Here is a 25,369-nt window from a genome sequence, read left to right on the forward strand (position 1 = left end):
TTAATAAGAGGTAGCGTGTGTGAAGTCTGTTCAATAGTTCTCAGCCTCGGCTGTGCCTTCTGATGACCTGAAGAACTTTAAAATATTCTGATGCAAGGCGGCACTCAAGACCAGAATCTGATTTAATTGAGAGTCGAGCATCTGTATTGCTCAGACACAGCAGCTTCTGCAATTCAATTTAACAAGCATCTTCTGATCCCAAATCCAGGCTCTCCGTGAAATGCCAGGCATACAAAAATGCGTAAGTGTGAACAGTAGTGAGCAGCTGTGATCTATTCCGAAGCTGTGCTGTTGCTACAAAAGCTAGCAAGGCTGAGGCAGTCTCAGATATCAGGGGGCAACTGAAAGAATCCTTGAAGTCAAAGTCAATGAAAATAATAAACCACATGGGTGCATATCCACGTGGGTGCATATCACCTGGTCTTTTCACTGCATCATCATTTGGAAGGAATCCCCAGAAATCAGGAACTTAGACCCAGGAAAGTTGGCTGCTCACTGTCCTGGTGCCCGGGATGAAGATTCAGAGCGGCCAAGGCACCTGCTGCTTCCACTGTTCTCCCTCCTTTTGCCTTGGAGAATTGGCCAGAGATAGGAGGCAACACATCCTTTTATTCATTTATTCAAAGATTATTGTGCACCTGCGTCATGCCTGGGAGTGGGCTAGGCATTGAGGCTATCAAAATTATCTACGTTTCCTGAACTCAAGTTGCTCACAGAAGACAAGGGATCCAATCTGTTTTTCAGTTTATGTATCGAATCAGAATGAAAATGACTTCTGAGTGCATTTCAAAAGGCTGATCTGTGGGGGGAAAAGATGATAATCATTTCAGTGTTTTGGAAAATAAGGAATTCATGATAGGTCAAGAGAAAATTCTATACCTTGAATTATGAAACCATAAACCTTCAAGTTTTGCTATCCATGCTACTGATTTGGGGACGTATTTTCAGAGAGCAGCAGATTTCTTTTTCACTTGTTTTATGTATCTCCTAGCATTGCATTAGACATAAAATTGTATTTAACAAATGTTATTTTGATTATGATTAAGTGACTCTATCCAAGCTAGGAAGGATACATTTTCCTTTTCTGAACAAAGTTAAGGGGAAAAAAAAGAAGACATTCCAGTATGAAAACAAGCCAAGTGTTGAGACCAATAAAGTTTAGACAGTTTTAAAAGAATATGGAATCGTGTCTCATTTTTAAAGCTCTGGGGTAGCCTAAGTTTTGTTTTTTTTCTTTTTTTTTTTTTTAACACCTGTATTGTGGTAAGATTCCTGTAAACTACACACATTTCAGATGTACAATTTGATGAATTTTGATAGATGTATACACCAATGAAACCACCACAAGACAGCTACATTTCCATCACTCCCCATGAGGTGCAAATTTCGAACTCCGAATTTATCCCTTCTTACCCCCTTTACCTACTGGTAAATGTAAGTTTGTTCTCTATGTCTGTGAGTCTGTTTCTGTTTTGTAGATAGGCTCATTTGTGTCCCTTTTTTAGATTTCACATATAAATGATATCATATGGTATTTTTCTCTTTCTGGCTTACTTCACTTAGAATGAAGATCTCCATTTCCATCCATGCTGCTGCAAATGGCATTATTTTATTTTTTTAAGGCTGAGTAGTATTCCATTGTGTGTGTGTGTATACATACACATCTTCTTTATCCAGTCAGCTGTTGATGGACATTTAGGTTGTTTCCATGTCTTGGCTATTGTAAATAGTGCTGCAATGAATATTAGGGTGCATGTATCTTTTCGAATTAGAGTTCCCTCTGGATATATGCCCAGGAGTGGGATTGCTGGATCATAGGGTAAGTCTAGTTTCAGTTTTTTGAGGAATCTCCATACTGTTTTACATAATGGCTACACCAGTTTACATTCCCATCAACAATGTAGGAGGGTTCCCTTTTCTCTACACCCTCTCTAAATACAATCTGTTTTGTTCTACTCTAACTTCTGAAATGAAATATGCTTAGAGTAGTTAAATAAAATAAAAAGACTATATTGTGTATTGAGAGCCCATTTAACATTTTCTTTACAATATAATAATTTGGGTATAGGTAACTTTTTTCCCCACCTGCTGCTAAAACTTAAGATACTTTTAGTGAAATAAGTTAGAAAAAGAGAGATAAATTCCACAGGATCTCGCTTATATGTGGAATCTGAAAAAACAAAAAACAAACTAATAGCTACAAAGGACAGATTGATGGTTTCTAGAGGTAAAGGTTGGGGATGGATGAAATGGGTGAAAAGGGTCAAAGGTACAACCTTCCAGTTATAAAATAAATAAGCCCTGGGGGTGAAATGTACAGCATGGTGAATGTAGTTAATAATACTATATTGTATATTTGAAAGTTGCTGAGAGACTAAATCTTAAAAGTTCTTAAAACAAGAAAAAAGATTATAAACATGTGTGGTGACACATGTTAACTAGACTTATGGTGGTGATCATTTTGCAATATCTAACTATATTGAATCATTATGTTGTATACCTGAAACATATAATTTTATATGGTCCATTATATCTTAATTTAAAAAGTTTAAGATACTTTTCTCCCCATCTCAATTTTAAGTATGATCACAAACTTGTATTTTGTCACATTTTGGATTTCACACATATTCTCACTTATATCTGTTTTGAAATACTCAAGAGATTGGTACATACAATGCTATTCATTCTAATACTAAATACAAGTGCATGTCCCAGTGGAATTGCAAGTACGTTTGTTCCAACAGCTCCAAATTATAAGGTGAGCAACCTGTTTTTATGCTCTTCTTCTCCACTGTTTCTAAAATTGCAAATTGCCCGGCTAGCTTAGCCCATGAGCAAGCTGAAAACGGATAGTGTGGGTGGAGGGCTGTGTTGTGAGAGATGGAAGGGGAAGATACAAGGTTAGAGGAGGGAGTCTCACTGAACTACTAGGCGTAACCCGTAACCTTACTGTCATTTCCTGGTTCCCATTCGGTAAGTAGCCCTTCACTTTCTTCTGTCGTCTGGAGCTCTCTCTCTTTTTATTTCTTAGGGAGACAATGTTATACTACTAATGTTAGGTTAATCATTCATAGTACCATAAAAGGCACTAAACACCAAGTGACAAAGGGTCAAATTTCCAGAAGCTCAAAACCTTAAGAATTCCACATATAAGTGATATCATGTGGTATTTTTCTTTCTCTTTCTGGCTTCATTTAGTATGACAATCTCCAGGTCCACCCATGTTGTTGCAAATGGCATTATTTCATTCTTTTCTTATGGCTGAGTAGTATTTCATTGTATATGTGTGTGCATATATATGTACATCTTCTTTATCCAATCAACTGTTGATGGACATTTAGGTTGCTTTCATGTCTTGGCTATTGTAAAGAGTGCTGCTGTGAACATTGAGGTGCATGTGTCTTTTCAAATTATATTTTCCTCTGGATATATGCCTAGGAGTGGGATTGCTGGCAATACCTTGTAATAGCCTATAATAAAAAAGAATATGAAAAGGAATACACACACACACACACACACACACACACACACACACACATATGTATATGTACATTATATATACATATATAATTGAATCACTATGCTGTATACCAGAAACTAACACAACATTGTAAATTGTATAAATGCATTTATATGATTTACATTTATAAGTAAATTTATGCATTTATAAGTGCAGTATGGATGCATTGCGGCCAGTGTATTTAAGCATCTACATTTCCTGTAGCCCTTAATCTGGTACCTTGTGCATGGTAGGCATTCATAAAGGAGTATCAGAAAACAGTATCTCTAAGATTAACCTAAGGGGAGGGAGAAGAGTCACTACTTGATAAAGGATGTGGCATAAAACATTCATGTAAGGCTTGAACATACCCGATTCATTAAGGAACTATTCTCACATTACATAGCAATCAGGCAGATGCTTCAGGAGGGAACAGGTTTCTTTCAGTTGGTCTGTCATGTCATGGGACTTTGAAAGGAGACATACCTAATGCTTTAAAAACCTCTTAGGAGAAGCTCCCTCCCTCTCTCTCTCTCTCTCTAGGAAAGTTAAAAATAGGAAAGGTGAAGACCACAGTGAAAGCCATTATGGAAACTCTTTTCACCTGCAGTCTCTGTTACAGCAACGCCCCAACTTGACAACCTCAGAGGCAATACTATCTGACTCCTTGAGAATTTCTTCCTCAGTGGTTCTCAAAGTTTGTTTCTGAACCAACAACTAACAGTTTAAGTTGCCTGGAAACCAGCTAGAAATGTAAAATTTCTGACCTTCTGGGACCTACTGAATCAGAGACTCTGGGGTGGAGTCCAGCAATCTGTTTTTTAACAAGCCCTCTGGGGGATGCTGCTACAGGCTAAAGTTTGAGAACCACCGCTGCACCCAGGCCCTCCCACACTGCTGTGTACCGGTGGCTCAGATCACCTGGGAAATCTCCTTTGGGCCCCGGGCTCTTGGACAGTGGAAAGGTTGAATGTTTATGAGGCTTACGATCCTTTTTTTAATCCTATTAAAATAAAAATACCCCAAAGGTCTCTCCATGAAAATAACACTTAAATGAACAATTCTAGTCTTAATAGGAATTTGCTAATTCAGCTGAGAGCTGGAATGGTACTTTTTTGGATACTTGATCTGGTGCATTGGGCTGAGTCAGCTTGAGTTGACATTTACCTTCAGTGATGGCTATGAAGGAGGGTTGAATAAGATAATCAAGAGTGTAGGAACTATTTTAAGAAGTCTGTTTAATTTAAATAACAAAAAATATCAGAGTTGCAAGAGGCTTTAGGAACTGGTTGTTTTTCTGATCTCCTTATTTTACAGAGGTCTCCCTGTGATAGAGTCAGCACCACATGCTCATTTATAAATCAGTCGTTACCATTCATAAAGAGTGCCTGTTCTAGGGGTGCTGATACACTGTCTACAGGGCCAGGAATACCTCACAACTCTCAACATTTGCCTTACACGGAATGGGTGGTAGTGAGACAGGAGGGAAGGGGGCAGGGCACAGCCACTCAAGGAATGACAGCAACCAAAATGGTGGAAGATTCACCTCCTAGTTGGCCTTAAGGATTGAGAGGTTTGACTTCTAATAGAACTTGAGCTTCATTATATGCTCATTGTAACAGCAAGATAAAATAACATGCCGGCTGGCGCCATGACAGCCCCAAGGCTAACTGCAAATGGCCAAAGAATGGGTGGTGGCCCAATCCCTGGGAATGCCAGCCCCTTCCCCGGGGCAGTTAGATTGATCCCACCTGCAGGCCTGTGAAGCTACTGAGACCATAAAAAGTGACACCACCACACCTAGTGGCCCTTCGCACTCTCTCCCCCTTTAGGAGACGGCCCGCACTCCGTCTATGGAGTGTGTACCTACTTTTACTTTAACCTGAGCACCCAATTCCCACACCTCTTTCCTTGTCTTTCTCTTGCCTTACACTCTATGCAGTATGTATCTCTGTAAATAAATCTGCCTCTTACTCAACAGTGGCTCGCATTTGAATTCTTTCCTGCACGAAGCCAAGGACCCACACTTGGCAGGGCACGTCCCAGGGGCTCAACCGAAACCTGGGACTCAGCCCTTCTCACGCCCCACATCCAATTTCCTGCATCAGTAGGTCTAAAATCTGGGTAGACCAAACACCATGATGATATCCTGTTCTCAAGGAATTCAGTCGGATGGTTCACAGTCATCTTAACATCTATTCAAGTTCTAGATGAAGACCTAATTAATTCATTGTTTCATCAAAAGATTTCAGAAAATTCTCCAAAAATCTATTGTATTAATTATAATGATTTTGGTTGTAAGAAATAGAACCTACTTGAACCAACTTAAGAAGGGGGCATTTATAACACTGAGATCAAAGAAAGAATTGGATGAGTAGGCCTTGAGAGGGTAGGACCCAGGGTCTGGAGCCCAGAAAGTCCTCTTGCTGGGCATCTTTTTTGTCTGCTTCTTTCTGCTGGTCAGTCTCATTCTCTCATGGAACAGAAAGGAATTTTTCTGTTTCACAAGATGCAGGGGAGGAAAAAAAAAGCTATAGAGTGTCATCAGTTTTATATGTTACATGTAGAACTGCCCACTGAAATACCTAATTTTTTTTAAGTTAAAAAAAAAAGTTTTAATGAGATACAATTTTTTAAAAAAGCACATAATCTTGAAACCGAGCAGGACACTATGGGAGCCTCCTGGATACAGAAGACCTTCTGTGTCTCCTGTTTCTTGTTTTTGTAGGAAAAAGGCTTTAGCCTCCTAGATCTTCTCTGAGTTCCAAAGATTAGAGCAGTTACTAATCAGGGAAGGGAGGGAATGCAGAAACAAAGGAGGAGCAGTCAAGAAACAATAGTGCAGTCATGGGGCACGGTCCTGATTCCTCTTCAAGGGACACACACAACAATCTGATACATACCTCTGAGTTCTTCTACAGAAACAAAGGCCCCCACCCAGGTGGAGGATGGTGACTTCAAGCTGAGCACAAGCACTTGGACCCCAGACTGACTAGAACTGGAAGACTGACTATTGACATTCCGGGAGCATCACCCTGTGAGCTCCCCACCAACTAACCAACCAGAGGAAGGTTACACACCACACACAGCCTTCCCTGCAAATTTCGCCTACAGAATCACTTTCCCTGAAAACCATCAGGGAGTTTGGGCTTTTTGAACAGGAGCTGCCCACTCTTCTTTCTTGACCCTGCACTAAATTTTTTTCTGTTCCAAATTCTGACATTTCAGTTTATTTGGCCTCGCAGTATGTTGGGTATCCAAGTTGGGTCCGACAACACTGTAAATTTAGCTTTTAAAGTGTACAACTCACTGTTTTTTTTGTACAATCGCTGATTATAGACATATGCAGAATGTTGAAAAATTTGAATTGCTGGAATACGCTCTCATACTAAAGACAAGTACACATTTTTTGGTCTATTTAGGGCACTTTTGGTTTTTTTTAGCATTTTTATGCTTTTTGTTGGTGATGTTGCTGTTTAGAATGGCCCCCATGTGAAGAGCTGAAGCGCTGTCTGGTGTTCCTAAACACAAGAAGGCTGGAATGTGCCTGATAAAGAAAATACGTGTTAGATAATTGTTTTTCAGGCATCAGTTATAGTGCTGTTGGCTATGAGTTCAATGTTAATGAATCAACAACGCATTATATCCAGAAAAAGGAAGAGGACATTTACCAATCTGTCCATGAGGCTGCTCTGGAAAGTGCTGATGTAACAACTATAGTGTGTGATGAGGTTATGGAGAAGTTGGAAAAGTGACTAACTTTGTGGATTCATGAGATGATAACCAACTTAAAAAAAACATAAAATATAGGAGATAGCATAGTTGTGAGGCCGAAAGCCAAAGAAATTTACTGTCACTTTACCCAAGTGAGGAAAATGTTAAACTCTTCTTGGCCAGTGTTTTAGTATAAATACTCCATATAATTAATTATAAGAAATCTACATTAAGTAGGGTGTCTTTAAATAGAAACACACACAAAACAAGGTACTAATTGGTTGATGAAAATGTTATAACTAGAAGCTCTGGGAACCAAATCCTAAATTTTCCTTAGGAGCAGTGTCTCACTGTTCACGAATTAATGTTTGTGGCAACTTCATAGGACATAATTACCATGAAAAATGAGAATCTATTGTATATTCACAAAATTATGCATCAATCACCACTATCTAATTCCAGAACATTTTCTTCATCCCCCAAAGAAGCCCTGCACCATCAGCAGTCATTCCCATTTCCCCTCTCCCCCCAGATCCTTGCAACCACTAATCTACTTTCTGTCTCTATAGATTTGCCTATTCTGAACATATGATTTAAATAAAATCATACAACATGTGGCTTTTTGTGTCTTGGTTCTTTCATTTCATATAATGTTCTTAGAGTTCATCCATGTTTTTCCTAGGTGGCTGTGCCATTTTTCAATTCCACTAGCAATGTGAGAAGGTTCCAATTTCTCCACATTCTTGCTAACACTTGCTACTGTTGGCTTCTGATTATAGCCATCCCAGTGGGTGTGAAATGATATTTCTTTGTGGATTTGTCTTGCATTTCCCTGATGACTAATGATATCTGATATCCTTTTGTGTGCTTATTGGCCATTTGTATATCTCATTTGGAGAAATATCTATTCAGATCTGTTTCCTGTAGGATGCTTGTTGAGTGTAAGAGCTCTTTTTATATTTTGGGCATAAATCCCTTATCAACTATATGATTTGTAAATATTTTCTCTCAGTCTGGGGGCTGGCTTTTTATTTCTTGATGCCTGAATAGACTTTTGATCTGGATGCTAGGGTTTCACTGGTTCAGTTTGCATAGGTGTCTACTTTTCAGACGATGGAGAGACGCTGGCATTTCCTCCCTGTGTAACTGTGTGAAGTGGGGAAAAGGACAGTCCCCAGAAAGGGGGCTGGGCAGGGCAGATGATCAAATAGAGATTGCCTACAATTATATGGTTGTTTCTTATTACTCTAGAGATTACTAATCACTAATGGTTAGTGGGCTAAAGATATGTGACTTAATTAATAATGACTTTTTAAAAGACAACCACACTTCTTGAATCAAAAATGATTTCTTATGAAAGCGTGCAAACTCAGGAAAGATAGTGATATTTCAAAATCATCCATCTTCATTATTTTTTTAATAAAGAAAAAACATGTGGTATTTACAAAAAGCTTCTCTTCTTCAAATAACTCCCTCTTCAAAGTTTCAGAAGCTGCTCAAATAATGCTCCTAAAAAATAGCATTGTCTAGATACAAGGTACAATCATAGGCAAAAAATGTTGAAGAAAATTCAGATTTGTCCTAAATAGTTACTTTGAAGTTAACTACTTTGAACAGATTTCAAAAGAGACCTGTATTGTACCATATAGTCTTTGTCCTGTGAGGCTTAGCTAAAGAAAGATCTTGCTTTTTATCCCTTGTCAATACAAATATCTTTCTTTCTAAATTTGACTAATGTTATGAGCTGAGTTGTGTGCCCCCCAAATTTATATGTTGAATCCCTAACCCTCAGTTTGGACTACTGAATATGACTGTATTTGGAGGCAGGGTCTTTAAGGAGGTAATTAAGTTAAAATTAGGGCAGGTCCTAATCCAACAACTGGTATCCTTATAGGAAGAGGAAATTAGGACACAGACACATACAGAGGAAGATCATGTGAAACACGGGGAGAAGACGGCCACCTACAAGTCAAGGAGAAAGGCCTCAAAAGAAATTAACCCTGATGACACCTTGATCTCAGACTTCTGGCCTCCAGAACTGTGAGGAAATGTTTCCGTTGTTCGAACCACCCAGTCTGCGGTGCTTTGTTACGGCAGCCCTGGCACACAGACACCATCTGTGCTGCCATAGAGATGATGCTTTTAGGTAGCAACTTTCCCTCTGTATCTGAAAAGGGATGTTTTAAGGGCTTTGACTTTGTTCTTATTTATGTGCCAATATCTACTAATTAAAAAATGTCTTTAAGGCAGATCCAGGGGAACGGCTGCCTGGACATTCTGTTAAAAGAATTGCTATTTATGGTTGTAAGTAACAAACTTCTTTTAAATTACATGCAAATGTAACTTTACTGACTGGCCTCTCCTTGATGAAAGTGAATTAAGGAAGGTTTAGGTTTGCTAATTTAACAACTGAGATTTTTTATTTTTATGTCCAAAAATTATTTCTTCTTCTTTCTTTTCTTCTAGATACTCCTCCTTGAGAACTAACACTTACATGGTACTGACTACGGGCCCTGCTGTCTGAGCCTCTGGACCCCTCATGACAGTAAAGTCAGAGCACAACCTGTGCGGAAAGAGCACAGGCCGTGGGGGTCCACCTGCAGCCTGCAGCTCAGCCTCTATCTCGACCTGTCATTGATCACGCCAGCTAAAGCCTAGGCCAAATTTTACACAGTCTTTTCTAGCTCAGTGATATCCCTTGCAGAGATAACACTGCAAGGATGCACGTAAATAACGAGTCAGTTGTCCCTCTGGGAAACTCCTCCCAGTAAGCAAGGGCAGCCTCATTTTGGACAGATCTTCGTTGTCATCTGAAGGCTACATGACCTACAGGTGGTGCTTCCTTAAAAACTTGAAGGTCTCTTATGACAGCCCTTCAGGGGCAAAGTCACCCTGATTTGAGAGGCGAGCAAGTTAATGCCCACCTTCTGCATAAGAAGTATAGTCCTGGAGGCTCACACAGGCTCCTGAAAGGTCCGTGTTGTTTATGATTGTGAGGTTCCTCCAAGTGGGACTTCCATCAGTCTGGGGCACAGGTGGACAGCGCCCCCACATAGAGTCTCTGTCACCTCACGGGCCTTAAGGTTTCCAGTTTAGTTCCAGTCAATGAGTCCAATCCTTGCTTTTGGAGGGACTGTCTGAAGGCAGTCAGTCCAACCTGTCCTGTTTGTCCAGCCATCAGCCAGGTAACATCTGTCTACCCCACAACACGACAGAATGGAAGCGGGGAAGACATCAGAGGTAGTGATTAGTAATTTGCATGTGAGATGCGGGATCAGGGGTCATCCTCTGCTCTTTCTGATAGGCTTCTGGATGACATTAAAGGAAACGGCAATCAAATCCTGGGCAGAGCCGGCGGGTGGGGGGCGACAAAGCCAGCAGCAAGGTAAATTTAAGGTGCTTGTAATCAATTTCCAACCAGGTACTTTTTCCTTCTTATAATTGAGGCATTTTTGGGGGTGTGAAGAAGGCCCCTTGGGTGACTCTAAAAAACAAAGATCATTAAAATCCCTCCTCTGTGTCTTTGGAGTCTCAGGTGGTCCCTCCTAAGGGCCAAGGTGTTGTTCTCCCTCGACCCCACAAAACCAGTGTGACCCATGCCAGTAGCTGTAACTTCACTCCCCCTTTCTTCCAGTCACCTGCTACTGCACTCATTCTGTCTGAAAGGGTCAGTTACAAGATAGACAAAGGAGTTTTATAAAAATCAGCGATACCCGTGATATCCCCTAGTTTGGCCCATGTGGGTAGAAGGACTTGGTGAGCAGTGTATTCAACAAAGAGGTTATTATCCTTATGATGTAGAAGGATGTTGCTCAAACAAGAGAATCTGGGTGGCTGACCCAGAATAAGTTTGAATGCCCTAAGCCCTCTTTTGACTGGCCATTTTTACCCGGAAGATGTACAAATCAGGCCAACGTGTGGTTGCCATTAAGGAAAGAAAGAAGTATGCCCAGGGGTCAGGGTTGAACCCTGGGTTTTCAAAATAGGTTTATATAAGCCCACACTCCTTTCATCCTGACCATGGCCGTGGAAGCAGCTGAGCGATGATGATCCCTTTCTAGAGTGAAGTGACCAGGAGGAGGTGGGGAAAGTCAACAGAGTCTCTCTGAGCCGATTTTTATGGAGGTTGTTCCAGGCTCAACAAAACCAGATTCTTGTGCACGGTACAAAGTGTGGAAGATTCATCAAACACCTTTGCTGAGTGGCTTTGGTGACAAAAGGCACACCATGGTCCAAAAAGCGAAAAACATTACACAGATTAGTTCCAAGGGTCACAATGGTGTGCCCAGAGTCAGATGGTCTAACTGCAACAATAGCTGACCATTTCCAGGCCTTCATGGGTTTGTCTTAGTCTAAACTGAGGGCTTGCTAACCTTTTCTGTAAAAAGTCCGGTAGTAAATATTACAGACTTGTGGGCCATACAGGCTCTGTTGTAACTACTCAACCCTGCCACTGTCCTGTTCTCACAGTCATAGACAATGTGTAAATAAGTGGACAAGGCTGTGTTCCAATAAACCTTTATTTATATAAACAGCCAATGAGCTGGATATGGCCCAAGGACCCTGGTTTGCCCACACTGGACTAAGCTTAAGTTCGTACATCTCTTGAGCCAGATTCCTGCTTCTTACATATGTTTATGCTATAACACAATCTTGTATACTTATCTTTCTAAATGTACAATTTCACCAATGATAATTTAAAATTACCGTGGCCACTTTGGGGACACTTCGATATGGACAAAAGCATTCATTTGAGAGGTGCCTTAGTGGACAAAATCTAAAACATCTAATGTTCTACATTTTTTGATTGGTACAAAGAAGCATCAAAAGAAATTCAGATTCCAAAATTGTTTCCTGAAAGGATTGCTTGGCCAAGGCACAAAACACAACTGTGAAAAACATAAAGTAATCTCCACAAATCACAGTATAACTTAATGGCCTTTATCTTACTATTTCTGCTCTTCCATTTCACTCTGCCCCTGTATCTCCTGATAGGCTCCCCCTCCCTCTTGGCCAGATAGAATCTCCCCAAATACCAGTTATCCCTTAAATAAGAACAGGATAAAAAACACCGATGGCTGATTTTATTCCCTAGTCTCATTCTGGCCTGAGAGCCATTTTAAAGACTTTCAAAAGCCTAGGTAAAATGGAGAAAAAATTGCAAATAAATTTACATTGCTGTTGGAATGTGTAATAGCTCATATGTTAGAGGAAACCTCAAATGCAAAATAATTGGATGGAAAAGATAGAATAAGATGACCCTGGGGTGACTTAAAAGATGCTGACTGTGCAGGAAATTAGAGGAATTTATAGAAGCTATAGATGTTGTGTCTATTCTTTTGCAGACTACCCCAAAGTCTTCCCTGTGAGAATAGATTGGGCTCTGTTTCAGTCCTGTAAGCAAAGAAAGGATGTGTCTTATTTGAGATGTCAATAATCAACTTTTTAACATCTTAGTAGATTCTAACACAAATGCAACCTCAGTTCTCTCCTATCTTTTTGTGAATGGACTTAAGCCAGAAATAGGGGATTTAGTAAGCAATAAGAACCAGAATGGGAAAGAGCTCCATTGTCAGAACTCTAACACCTTGCTGAACATATTGAAAAGAGTCTTAAAATAAAAACAGAATAAGACTCAGAGTAGATAGATAGTCTTACAGATAAAACAACTAGATGTACTCACCCCCTGTCATTAACTATTGGAAGCAAGTCTCTTGTTAAAGACACTTGTGGTTTCTGTAAATAGAAAAGACATTGGAAAAAGACTTGTCTGTGTTAACTAAGAAAGGAGAGGGGAAAATAGTGAAGTGAGTGATCAGTGAAGGTGCTCTAAGGGAGAATCAATAGCCCAACTTTTTGTTTTACCCTTAAGCTCATGAGGAGAAATTTCTCCAAATAGGACACTACAATATCAACCAAAGACCCTACCATTGTCACACAACTGCTTCTCCAGGGTCAACAAACTACTCAGTTAATGGGGATCTCCAATAATTCTCAGATATTCTTCATGGCCCAGATCTTAACTCTTACCAGAGGACCTTTAACTGAGGAAGAATCTTTCCTCTTTGGTGACACTATACTCACTTAGTAGGGAGGGATTTATTATGCAAATGAAATTTCCAGTTTAAATGCTTTCTCAATTATCTCTTCTTTGAAACTGCTAGACACTTCTCTATTTATAATGAAATTATAACTAATTTGGACTTTGACTTTCAGGTATCCTTGAGTCTGAATCAAGCCAAGACTGAGGATATCAGAATGCCAACAAAAAGTTATACTGATGTAGGCAGGATTACTAGGTTGAACCCACCAAAGTTCAGACTGACTTGTTTAAACCTCTAGCCAAGCTTGCACAATACACTTGTAGGGAGGAAGACTTTTCCTTTCTTCTCTTCTAGGTTCTTTGGCTGGTCTAACAATTAAATTGACATAAGACAGATTAACAGGAGGAAAACAAATTTAATTACATATGTACAGGAGCCCCATAAGAATATAAGACCCACAGGCAGTCAGGAAATTGAAGCTTATATGCCATCCTGAGCTAAGGAGAAGAGGGTAGAGATTGGGGACTTCAAAGGGGAGAAAGATGATTTATAGGAAGACAGGGAGAGCAAATGTTTGGTGAATAAATATTTGCCATGTGATGCAGAGACAATGGACACAGAGAGGAATTTGATCTCCAGGCCCTACGCAGCTTCCCCTGCAGCTTACCGTATCTAGTCTATATTCTTTGTGATTATCTTTAATGACAGTTCTCTTCGTGGACCAGACTCTCTATCTAAATTCTTTTAGACAGTTAAGGAGGAGATAAAAAGCTCTTCTTGAGTCTGTTGGGCCTTGATCATCTCTAGCTTAAAATAATCCACATGCCTAAGTGGCATGTTCTGGGGTGGCCAGCCCTGAACTGCATCACCCACTAAAACCAGAAGCTAAAGAAAGACTGAAACCAAAGGTTTTAGTGGCCCTAGAGACTCTCTGAGAGGCTCACAGTGAAGGGACTCATTGCCCTTTGTTCTTGTCTTTGTCTCTCTCCCATCTTCTGAGTCAGAAAACTCAGTGGGCAGGGATGGAAATTCATTCAGGACCTGGGGGTCATAAGACAGTCATTCCACACTACCCTGTTACCCAAATACTGTGATGCAAAACTATTCAACTCTGATGCTAACTACTCAGAATTAGCATCAGACTCTGCAGGTTAAAGGAAACAGTCCATAACAGCTGCTCCACTTCAGACTCCAGCTGCAAGTGAGGGCCCCTGCTTTGATTATTAACCAGCTACAAATCCAGGGGTTTTCAACAAATCCACCCCCAAGTTTGATAATTCACTGGGATGACTCAGAGAGCTCAGGAAAGTGTTATACATACAATTACAATTTTTTTTTTAGAAAAGATACACATCAGGACAAGCCAAAAAGAGACATAGAGGGTGAGGTCTGGGAGGGTCTCAAATGCAAAGCTTCCATGCCCTTTCCCAGTGGAATCAAGGTACCGTCCCCTCACGGCACATTGATGTGTTCACCAACCAGGAAGCTAGAGTTTTATTGAGGTTTCATTACAGAGGTGTGATTGACTGAATCATTGGCCATGTGATTGAACTCAATCTCCAGTCCTCCTCTCCTCCCCTGAGGGCAGCTGGCTCAAATTCCCAATCATCTAATCACAAGGCTGCTTCTTCTGGTGACCAGCCCCCATCCTGAGCCATCTTGCCTCTTAGTATAAACTCAGGTGTGATCCAAGGGGCTCACAAATAACAAAAAGACTCTTATCACTCAAGATATTACAAGAATTTGGAGTCCCTCTCACAGGAGACAGGGGTAAAGGGAAGTGAAATTCTTTATTATACAATAGGCCACCCCTTGGCCTTTGGCCATCATTCTTATTAAATGCCTAACATTTGGAGCAGCCAGTGTGGCATAAGGATAGGAGGATTTTAACTCAATCTCCTAATACACTTGACTATCAATGCCAGTATTATACTCAGTATCATAATCTTACTGATAATGCCAGTGTACAGTATGGTAGATGTAACCAGAAAAATAAAGTCAAAAGAGATCGGCACATTACTACCATCCCATTTAGTCTTTAATAATTGGTCCAGCCCATCATCATATCACATGATAAAAATGTCTTCCAGGTGTGGTCACTCCGGTTTGCAGGCTTCCATTAGATCTTGTCAGGTTCTAAAAGCAGGAATGATCTCAACAATATATAGCTTCACCTTTAAAGGCATCTGGTATGATTGAGCTAGGAGTCAATATCATTTCTTGCCCTGAGTCTCTTTAGAAGTGTTGATGATGTGGCACTGTATTTACCTCATTGCATAACCCCTTTATTCATTCCTTTACCCTCAGCTATGGTTCCTCCTTCTCTGTCTTTACAGGCGAATGTTTCCACCTTTGGAAGGGATGTTAGGCCACTGTGCTGTTCTAGATGACAGTCAGCAATATCCACCTAGCAAGTGCCTCCCCCTTGTCCACATCTACTCATAAAAGATTGGTCATGTAAAAGGATTTCAATCTAAATATGAAAACAAATATATGTATGTATACGTATGACTGAAACATTATGCTGTACACCAGATATTGATACTTTGTAAGCTGACTATACTTCAATAAAAAATTTAAAATAACAAAAATTCATAGAAAAGAAAAAAAAAAGTGGAACCTGAGGATATGAAATGGAGAATCTCACACACACCCACTCAGAAAAAAGGAACTTAACAAATGAGAGACTGATTTCCCTAAATGCCTGATTTTTCAGTTATACATGAACATACATATATTCATTGTCACATTTTTTTTTCACTGTGAGCTACTACAAGATCTTGTATATATTTCCCTGTGCTATACTGTATAATCTTGTTTATCTATTCTACATATGCCTGTCAGTATCTACAAATTTTGAACTCCCAGTCTGTCCTTTTCCATCCACCCACTTGGCAACCACAAGTTTGTATTTTTTTTAGATTCCACATATGAGCGATCTCATATGGTGTTCTTCTTTCTCTTTCTGGCTTACTTCACTTAGAATGACATTCTCCAGGAACATACATGTTGCTGCAAATGGCGTTATGTTGTCAGTTTTTATAGCTGAATAGTATTCCATTGTATAAATATACCACCTCTTCTTTATCCAGTCATCTGTTGATAGATATTTAGGCTGTTTCCATGTCTTGGCTATTGTAAATAGTGCTGCTATGAACATTGGGGTGCAGGTGTCTTTTTGCAGTAGGGTTCCTTCTGGATATGTGCCCAGGAGTGGGATTCCTGGGTCATATGGTAAGTCTATTCCTAGTCTTTTGAGGAATCTCCATAGTGTTTTCCACAGTGGCTGCACCAAACTGCATTCCCACCAGCAGTGTAGGAGGGTTTCCCTTTTCTCCAGAGCCTCTCCAGCATTTGTCATTTGTGGACTTTTGAATGATGGCCATTCTGACTGGTGTGAGGTGATATCTCATTGTAGTTTTGATTTGCCCTAAATGCCTGGCTTACAGAAAACTGAGACTTATCTGCTGACCAATAAACATCTGACAGGAATCTCTCCCCATCCTCAGGCCAGTGTACTTTCTGCTTGGACCCTGGCTGGACTCCCCCATCATTGTACTCCTTGCCTATAAATATAGCCCACCCCAAACCCTCAACAGACTTGCCCGTAGCTTGCTACAGCATGCATTTTTCCCAAATTGCAACTCCTCTGCTATTCCTGAATACACTCAATCTCTCATAATTCGAGCTTCCCTCAGTGGACCTCTTTATTTAGGCTGATAGTTAAATAGGTACAGAACTAGTGGGCTGTTTCTATCCCTGGACAGTACAACTTCATTCAAAGGCCAGCTGAACTTTCTATTATACAAAATTGTGGTAACAAACCCAAAGACGATTTCATCTTTGGTGCCTCAGAGGCTGTATATTTTATAGCTATGGGTCTGTGTTCCGCTTTCTTTAGTGCTCCTTTAGATCAAAACTGTCAGTACTAGTTTGCCTTCTCCTGGGAAAATCAATAATATACCTGAACTCTCGGGCCCCAAGGGCTCATTGAGGTGTCCTCCTACATTTCAGAAGTCCCCAGTAACAACTCATGGTTCTAGTCTCATGCAATATGTGGATGACCTTTTGGCTGTGTTTCAAAGATTAGTTAAGCTCTAAAACTAATCCTGCTATTAATTTGCTGTTTTAGCTCAGAAAGACACAAGATTTCCAAAGAAAGAAAGTTACAACTTTGTCATGAGCTGCGACATTAGTTTATCCAGCAGTAAATCCCTTACTTTTGACAGACTACAAACTGTTAAAAACTTTCCCATCTGGTACGAAGAGACATTTAAGATGAGTCCAGTATCTCACTGGCTACCGAAATTGCCATGCCATCACATGATTTTAAGTCATGGGTACCCAAACCACCTCCCCATCACCTGAAACATTAATAGGCCTGGCTTTGCCTAATTATAATTCTTTCTACCTTTTTTGACTTGAGAGGTCTGACCTCCACCTTACTGGCATTTGTCAAACACCAATGCTCACTATAGACCCTTGACTCAGTGGCAAAACCTGCTGGACTTGTCTAAGGGCAACAGCTGCAGCAGCTAAACTAGTGGTTTCTGTTGACTTGGTTCCAGGGTCTCCTTTAAACCCTAAACATAAGACAAGACACTATAAACCTCCTAGAAGAAAACATAGGCAAAACATTCTCTGACATAAATCTTAGTAACGTTCTCCTAAGGCAGTCTACTTAGGCAATAGAGATAAAAGCAAAAATAAACAAATGGGACCTAATTAAACTCACAAGCTTTTGCACAGTAAAGGAAACTAAACAAAATGAAAAGATAAACTATGGAATGCGAGAAAATATTTGCAAAAGATAAGAGGGCTTAATTTCCAGAATATATAAACAGCTCATACAACTTAATATCAAAAAAACAAAACAAAACAAAAAAAACCCAATCAGTAACTGGGCAGAAGACCTAAACAAGCATTTTTCCAGTGAAGACATACAAATGGCCAATAGGCACATGAAAAAATATTCAATATCGCTAATTATCAGAGAAATGCAAATCAAAACTCACCCCAGTCAGAGTGGCCATCATTAAAAAGCCCACGAACGACAAATGCTGGAGAGGCTGTGGAGAAAAGGGAGCCCTCCTACACTGCTGGTGGGAATGCAGTTTGGTGCAGCCACTATGGAAAACAGTATGAAAAGTCCTCAAAAGACTGAAAATAAACCCAATGGTCCTTCATGCTGTATAATCTTCATTGCACATTGAAAATGTGCAACACTCTGAGCAAGCAGGGTTACTTCTTATGAAATCCTAGTATGTTCTCCCAGTCATCATTGTGGTTTTTAAAATTGTTATCCTTCCATTATCTGAAGAAGGAGAAACTCATAACTGTTCAGCCTCTGCTTGTGGACTGTGCCCCAAACTGATTTACTAAAATCCCTTTAGAAAATTCAGACTTAATCTTGTTCGTTGACAGGTCATACCTTAAAACTGAAACAAGTGGGATGCATTGTGATAGATGTCACTTCGCCTCCAAAATATGACCTCTTGCCAGAGGCAAAAACCTGTGTAGGTGGCAGGACTCATGGCACTCATCAAACTTTGTCAGTTAGCTGGGGCTAAAAGAGTTAACACATACACTGAAAGTAGAAATGATTTTGGATAAATCCAAGGTTTTGGAATGCTTTGAAAATAAAAGTTTTTAATGTTAGTAGGAAACCAGTCTAAAAATGGTCAGCAGCTTAAAGAACTTTTAGGTGATCTAATGATTCCTAAGGAGGTAGCTACTATAAAGGCAGGCGCTCCTGCAAGAGGGGATAATACGGAAGCTACGAGAAACGCGCAGGCTGATCATTACGGCTCACAGGCAGCCCTTGCTAATACCCCAGCACCTATGAAATCCTGAGACCAAGTTTTTCAAGAGGCTCAGAAAGTCTATTCTAAAATGGCAGCGGTTAACTTCAGAGTCAGAGAAAGACACTGGGAGAAATCTGGATGCAAATCACGTGAGAACAGTCTCTGGCACTTTGGCTTCTTGATAGCAACAGAGGTTCTCAAATGGGACTTTGCAAAAAATGTACATGAAGAGATCCACCAGAGTAAGGATGAACTGGGTACTGTACTTACTGCATATTGTTGCCAAGCTATGGAGGGTACTTCTGGTTCATGTCTCATTTGTGACCAGCATCGTCTTGGTAAAGTTGTGAAGGTAGACTGGGGAGCACACCTCCAAACAGATCTCTTGTAACTACTCCTGGCAATTTTTAAGTCAGATTTATTGAGCCTTACTTTGTATTCAGAAAAAGTTGCCCTTTTTAGTGTACAATTCTAGGAGTTTTGACAAGCACATACAGTAATGTAATCACTGCCACAACCAAGATACAGAATATTTCTATCACCTGAAATGATTCCCTCATTACCCTTTGTCATCAACCCTCCTTCCAGCCCCTGTTCCTTGAAACTACTGATCTGTTTTTTTTTTTCCAAAATAACTTTGCATTTTCCAGAGTATCATAAAAACAGTTCATAGGAGCCCCTTTTAGACTGGTATTGGATCAGTAGAGAAAGGACTACCATGTAGTCAGATTGCTAACTTTTCCCCTTAATTTTTCTAGATTCAATATCATATTTAGAAAACCTTTTCCACTCCAAGAATATTATTTTTCAAAATTTCAATCACATTCTATTATTTTTGTGGTCTCTTTTTTATGTTTAAGTCTTTCATATATTAGAAAGTCATTTTGATATAATACGTGAGGTAGTGATCCAGCTTGTTTATTCCCCTGCAAAGTCTCTCCCTTTCTACTTGTTCAATATGGAGTATACTGGGATTAATCGCTAACTTGTTTGGAATCTTTAATGACATTTCCCCAAGGCTTTGTTAATGAGAGTGCTTAAAATTCCACTTTAGGGGTAGTCTTTAGCAATTCATTCTGCATATCCTTTTCCCACAAATGCTGGCTGACGGCAGTGAGAAAAAAATTCTATTGAAACTAGAACAGACTGCAGCTGCCTTCACGTGGTGGGGGAGTGGCGTGATTTACAACAGGAAAGATGGCTCTTTGTTTTCAAAAATATCTTGGCTGACTTGGGATGGGAAAGGTGAAGCCCCTCTCTCTCCATCCTCCTTACCCCAGGGCAGGTCCAGAAGCTGTGGGTGAATTGCTTTGCATGAGAAAAGTAAAAGAAAATTGAGGGTCGGAGGCTGGCAGTTAGGAGAGCCAGGGGCTGGGAAAAGGATCTTGGGAGAGAGGTGGGAGAAGACAGCAACAAGCCAGAGCCGGAGCGAGGATATGGCCAGCAAGAAAAGGCCCATTAGAGAGAATAGGTAGTGGATTTTTAGATCAGCAGATTTAATACTCCGTTTTAAGTTGGTGCTTGCATGTCATTATGCTATGATCTCCGTCTGTTACCCTTCACCTACTACAAAAACCTGTTATACACACTAGCTGGCATCCGTGGAGAGTGAAGAATATGGGGGTGGTATTTCCCACCAGGGCAGGGAGAGAGAGGAGCAGCTACCAGGATACAGGAGACTACAGGTTTCAGAATGGACTCACCAGAACAGCCTACCCCATCCCCAACTCCCCTGCTCCAAGAACACACAAAGAACATAAGCTCCATGAGGGTAGGTCTTTTTTTTTAACCTGTGTTTTGCTTGCTTTATCTCTAGTGCCTAGAATAGAGCTTGACACACAGTAGTCACTCAATAAAAAGTTGTTAGAATGAATGAAAATCCCACCAGACATTCTGGATTGCCTACAATACTTAGAACGGGGGTTTCAGCCAGTACATTTGGATGTTAGAGAAAAGGTGAACCCAGAATGTGGGAGACTTGAGATTCTGGCTTTGATTTATAGCCTGGAATCCTGGCTGCTTTAGCTCTGGTCTCCTATGTGAGATGTCCCTGCATATGTTTGAATCTACTCCTTGTGGATAAGCAATTGGTGACACTGCAGTGATGGAGAGGTCTTTAACATCTTCCTTAATTACTTCATAAATGTAATCTCAGCTGAAAATGGATTTTCCACTGCATATTACCATGACACTTTCTATGTAACTCAATTGAATTAGTCCCTGAGGGGTGTTGTTCTTACAATGGGGTGGCTCGGGGGCTCAAAGGCAGGAGTGTATTCTTATGGGGTCATTTAAGTTTTGGAAGAGAAGTCACAGGAAAGAGGGCTTACATCTGGAGTCCTAGTGTGACCAGGGTGAAGAGGTGTCACTGTCAGTAAGGACTGACCTTTGTGAGGCCAGAGAGATGAGAATTGGAACTTTAATGAAGAATTCTTTCAGAATCTTGGATGCCTTCACCACAACTGTGATTCGGGTGACTCTCAGGGATCAGGTGAAGCTATGATTGTTCTGCACTGAGTGTGAAATGCATCTGTGAAAATATCCTATTAAGGTTAAGAACTGCTGCGGAACTTGGGGTTTGGGGCTTGGAGGGGAGGCTACCATTCCAGGATGGCTAAAATATTTGAGGACAATTATCTGGCCTCAAAGAAGAGAGAGAAGGTGACTTTGGGACTTGACAGCTGATTCTTTGAACATACAAGCCTCTAAGATCCTCTGAGTTTCAGTTTCCTCGTGCATAAAATGGAATGAATAATACCTACCCCACTGGGTTCTGGTGAGGTTTAGAGATTATCTGTGGATACCTTGCTGAGTGTTAGGTGCACAAGAAACACCGAATAAATGGTAGCTATTATGTTTATAAACATTTTTCAGATTTACTTAGAAATAACTATACAGCAGGAAGTTCAGGAAAGTCCAAATAAAGAGCTTGTGGGAGGCCAGATATTAACACATTAACCTAGACAGAAATTGCATAATTGGCACCCTTCTTCTCCAATGTAGGAAGCTAGGCAAGAGGTCATAGAGTCATTCATTCACCAGAGTGAAAACACAGCACGGAATGAAGGGCAGGACTCTACTTTTCAATTGTCTGAAACATGTTTTAAAAGATAGATTTATTTTCCTGGCAGAGCCTCATGAAGTAAAGGAAATAATGATGAATAATTAAGACGATAATAATAATTAGCATTTTGGGGCATTTAACTACGTGCCAGGCTCTGTGCTGAGCATTCTCCTGGATGTGTTTTCTCCCATCCATCGGTTTTTAGAAAAAGTCATATTCTGCCCTTTGTTGAAAGTCAAGAATAAAAAAGGGTACTCTTCAGATTTCTGGTACCTCTTCTCTTTTTTGCGGGATGCTACTGATGATCTTGGAAAAGTTTCAGAAAAAAGATAAAACTGGAAACCAGATTTTAAGGTGTTGGATTAATCAGAAGGGAATAAAAATCAGAGCTTAGATTTCAGAATACCTTTCCTTAATGTGTTCAAAGCACCTTTGTGTTTTGAGTTCAGCCACAAGAATAAGAATTTCAGTCCATTAGGCAATTTATGTATAGACAGTTCTGGGCTTATTTGTCATGTCTCCTTTCTGTCAGGTGGTTATTTTCTACCAGAACAATTTATTGAACTTGGCACCATTCCTACTCAATCTTATATGCAAATCATGCTGTTTCAAATGTGTCTTTGATGATTACAATTGCCTGGATATTTAAGATTATCAGAAAAGAAACATCCTAAGAGCTGGGACCTAATAAAGAATTTTAACTATTAGTCTTTCAAAGCTTTTCATTCCAATCTTTTATTTTTGAAGAATCAGAGGCCTGCAAGAGGCCTAATTCATTGCGCTCAGCTTTGGCTTACCCAAATGCATAACTGAGCTTCTCTTTCTTACCCTGAGAATTCGGCACAGAACGCTGGCGGCTGCAGCACTGGCCAAGTACCTACCCAGTATTGTGCGTGACGTTTTAACACGCATTCTGGCAAATGGTGACTCTAGAACTTGTCGTTCGGAGCCTGGGTGGCAGGGACCTGGGATGGATTAGGCAGCCTATTTCTAGAGCAATATCAAAACAGATCACCACAATTCTGGAAAGTTTAGTACTCTCCGGCTGCTTTTTAAAACACCATAGACGCATTCCTTACATTGTGGCATGGATGTGTTTGTGAAAGTTGGTAGAAACTGAGTTGCAGTTTGGATTCTATTTTAAAGGCACTCTGGTGGCTTAATTGTTGAAAGTATGTACTAACATCTTCTGTAGTATGAAAGAACACTCGCTAATGTATCTTCTGTGTAAATATGCACTTTTATCTGATAATTTTTCTTAAAATGGATTAAAAAAAAAAGAAAAAAGCCCGACTCTGCTTCATTAAGACAGACTGTAAAAATAATGGTCCTCTCTGGAAGCCAGCATTTCAGGGCCAGATGCCCTGAAATCTGACATTTGGCATCGATTAATGTTGAAGGCACTTTCTTTAGGGATACATTGCCCTACTTCTAAGAAAAATACATATCATAATTATAATTGTCTAAAATAGTTACTGATCTTTTAAAACGTGGTAGTTTGAGAAACACGAAGTAAATATTAGGCAAAGCTTTATTTTAAAAGCTGTCAGAAATTTCTTTTCTAGCTGGATTTAGATGATATCTTCTGAATGACAATATGATTTTATGCTAAGTGATTTAAAGAAAATAAAATGATATATTTGGTTTTGTCAATATCAATATAATCATAAATAATATAAAACTCCAATGATTTGAATCACATAAATCTGGATTTTAAGGTAATGTGACTATATCATATGTGATTATTTTAGGTATCATTTGATCTCAGCTCTGGTTGTGTATTAAAATAACTGAAGGGCTTTGACAAGACACTGATGCCTGTGACCCACAGCTTAAGATTCTGACTTAATCGGTCTGGGAAGTGGACCCGACGCTATGCTGTCACAGGTCCACAGGGGACGCTGATGTACAGTCGAGGCTGGGAACTACAGTTACAGCGTCTTCCAACCTAAAGTGTGGTCTGGGAATGGTATTAGCCTGCCTTGGAACTTTAGAAAAATTCAGACTCTCGGGCCCTGCCCCAGGCTTTCTGAATCAGAATCTGCATTTATAACTAGATCTTAGGAGATTTGTTTGCAGTATGTTTTTCATAGCACTTAAACTGTAAAAGTGCTTTCATAGTCTTTTTTTATGCATTCATTACTCAATTTATTATTACCATTTTTTCACTTTTTTTCCTCTCCTTCTCAAGTTGAAGTGCTAGTTAGTACCTTGGAGGCCAAGTGAAGGTCACTGAGAGAGGAAAAGGGCCTAAGGGCCTGGATAATAAACCATGACATTGAGCGCAAAGCCAATTCCCACCTGAGAGCTGGAAGGGACCACAGAGGTCAGATCATTCAGCTGTCTCACATCGGAGCCTCTGAGGGCTTAAAAGAGTTGCTCACAATCACACGGCTGATGGGGAAGCTGGAAAAAGAAATCACGTTTCCAAACTTCTTGTTTAGTGTTCTTTCTGTTACATCATGGACGCAGAGAAGACTGTATCCCCGAGGGGTAAGCACAAACTGTGAGGGCCTGTAGAACACAGTGACTGATTTTCCCTTTGCAGTTTGTAAGGGGCTAGTCATTCACCAGGTCACATCGTTTGACGGCTTTAGCTATGTACTGGGTGTTACCTCCAAAATCCTCTTTGGAAGGAGTTAGATGTGAGTAGATGATAAAAAGAAAATCAATCATGTTAATTATACCTCAATAAAAACACATTTAATTAAATTAAAAAAAAAGAAAATCAATCAATCCAATGCTGATTTCCTTGCTGAGGCCCAGGCTTTATGTTCAATAACCCCCGGACAGGTCCACCTGGACATACAGGCGTTAACAAATAAACCTTTCATTATTTGTGTGCATATTCTCTCCTAGACCTTGCTCCTCCCACTCCTTAGATTTTATCATTATTCACTCAGGACCTTTAGGATCATTCTCAACTCTTCTTCCTTCTCTCTCCCCACACAACCACTCCATCACCACCTCTGTCAGTTTTATCTCCTGTCAATCTTACACCTTAAATAGATCTCAAAGTCAGTGTTTCCTTAATGCCTGCACTTCCATTTTCCTACATCAGGCCATGCTTACCACTTATCGGAGCTGATGCAGCAGGCTTCATCCTCATTTTCCTGCCTCGTCTTGCAGTTGGACATTTCTCCTTCACACTGTTTTCAGACTGATCTTTCTAAAGTGCAAGGTGGATCACCCCACAATCTATGCTTAAAACCCACAATAATTCCCCTTCAACAAACTGCCAGAT

Source organism: Camelus dromedarius, chromosome 5, assembly GCF_036321535.1.
Source record: "Camelus dromedarius isolate mCamDro1 chromosome 5, mCamDro1.pat, whole genome shotgun sequence".
NCBI classification, from domain to species: Eukaryota; Metazoa; Chordata; class Mammalia; order Artiodactyla; family Camelidae; genus Camelus; species Camelus dromedarius.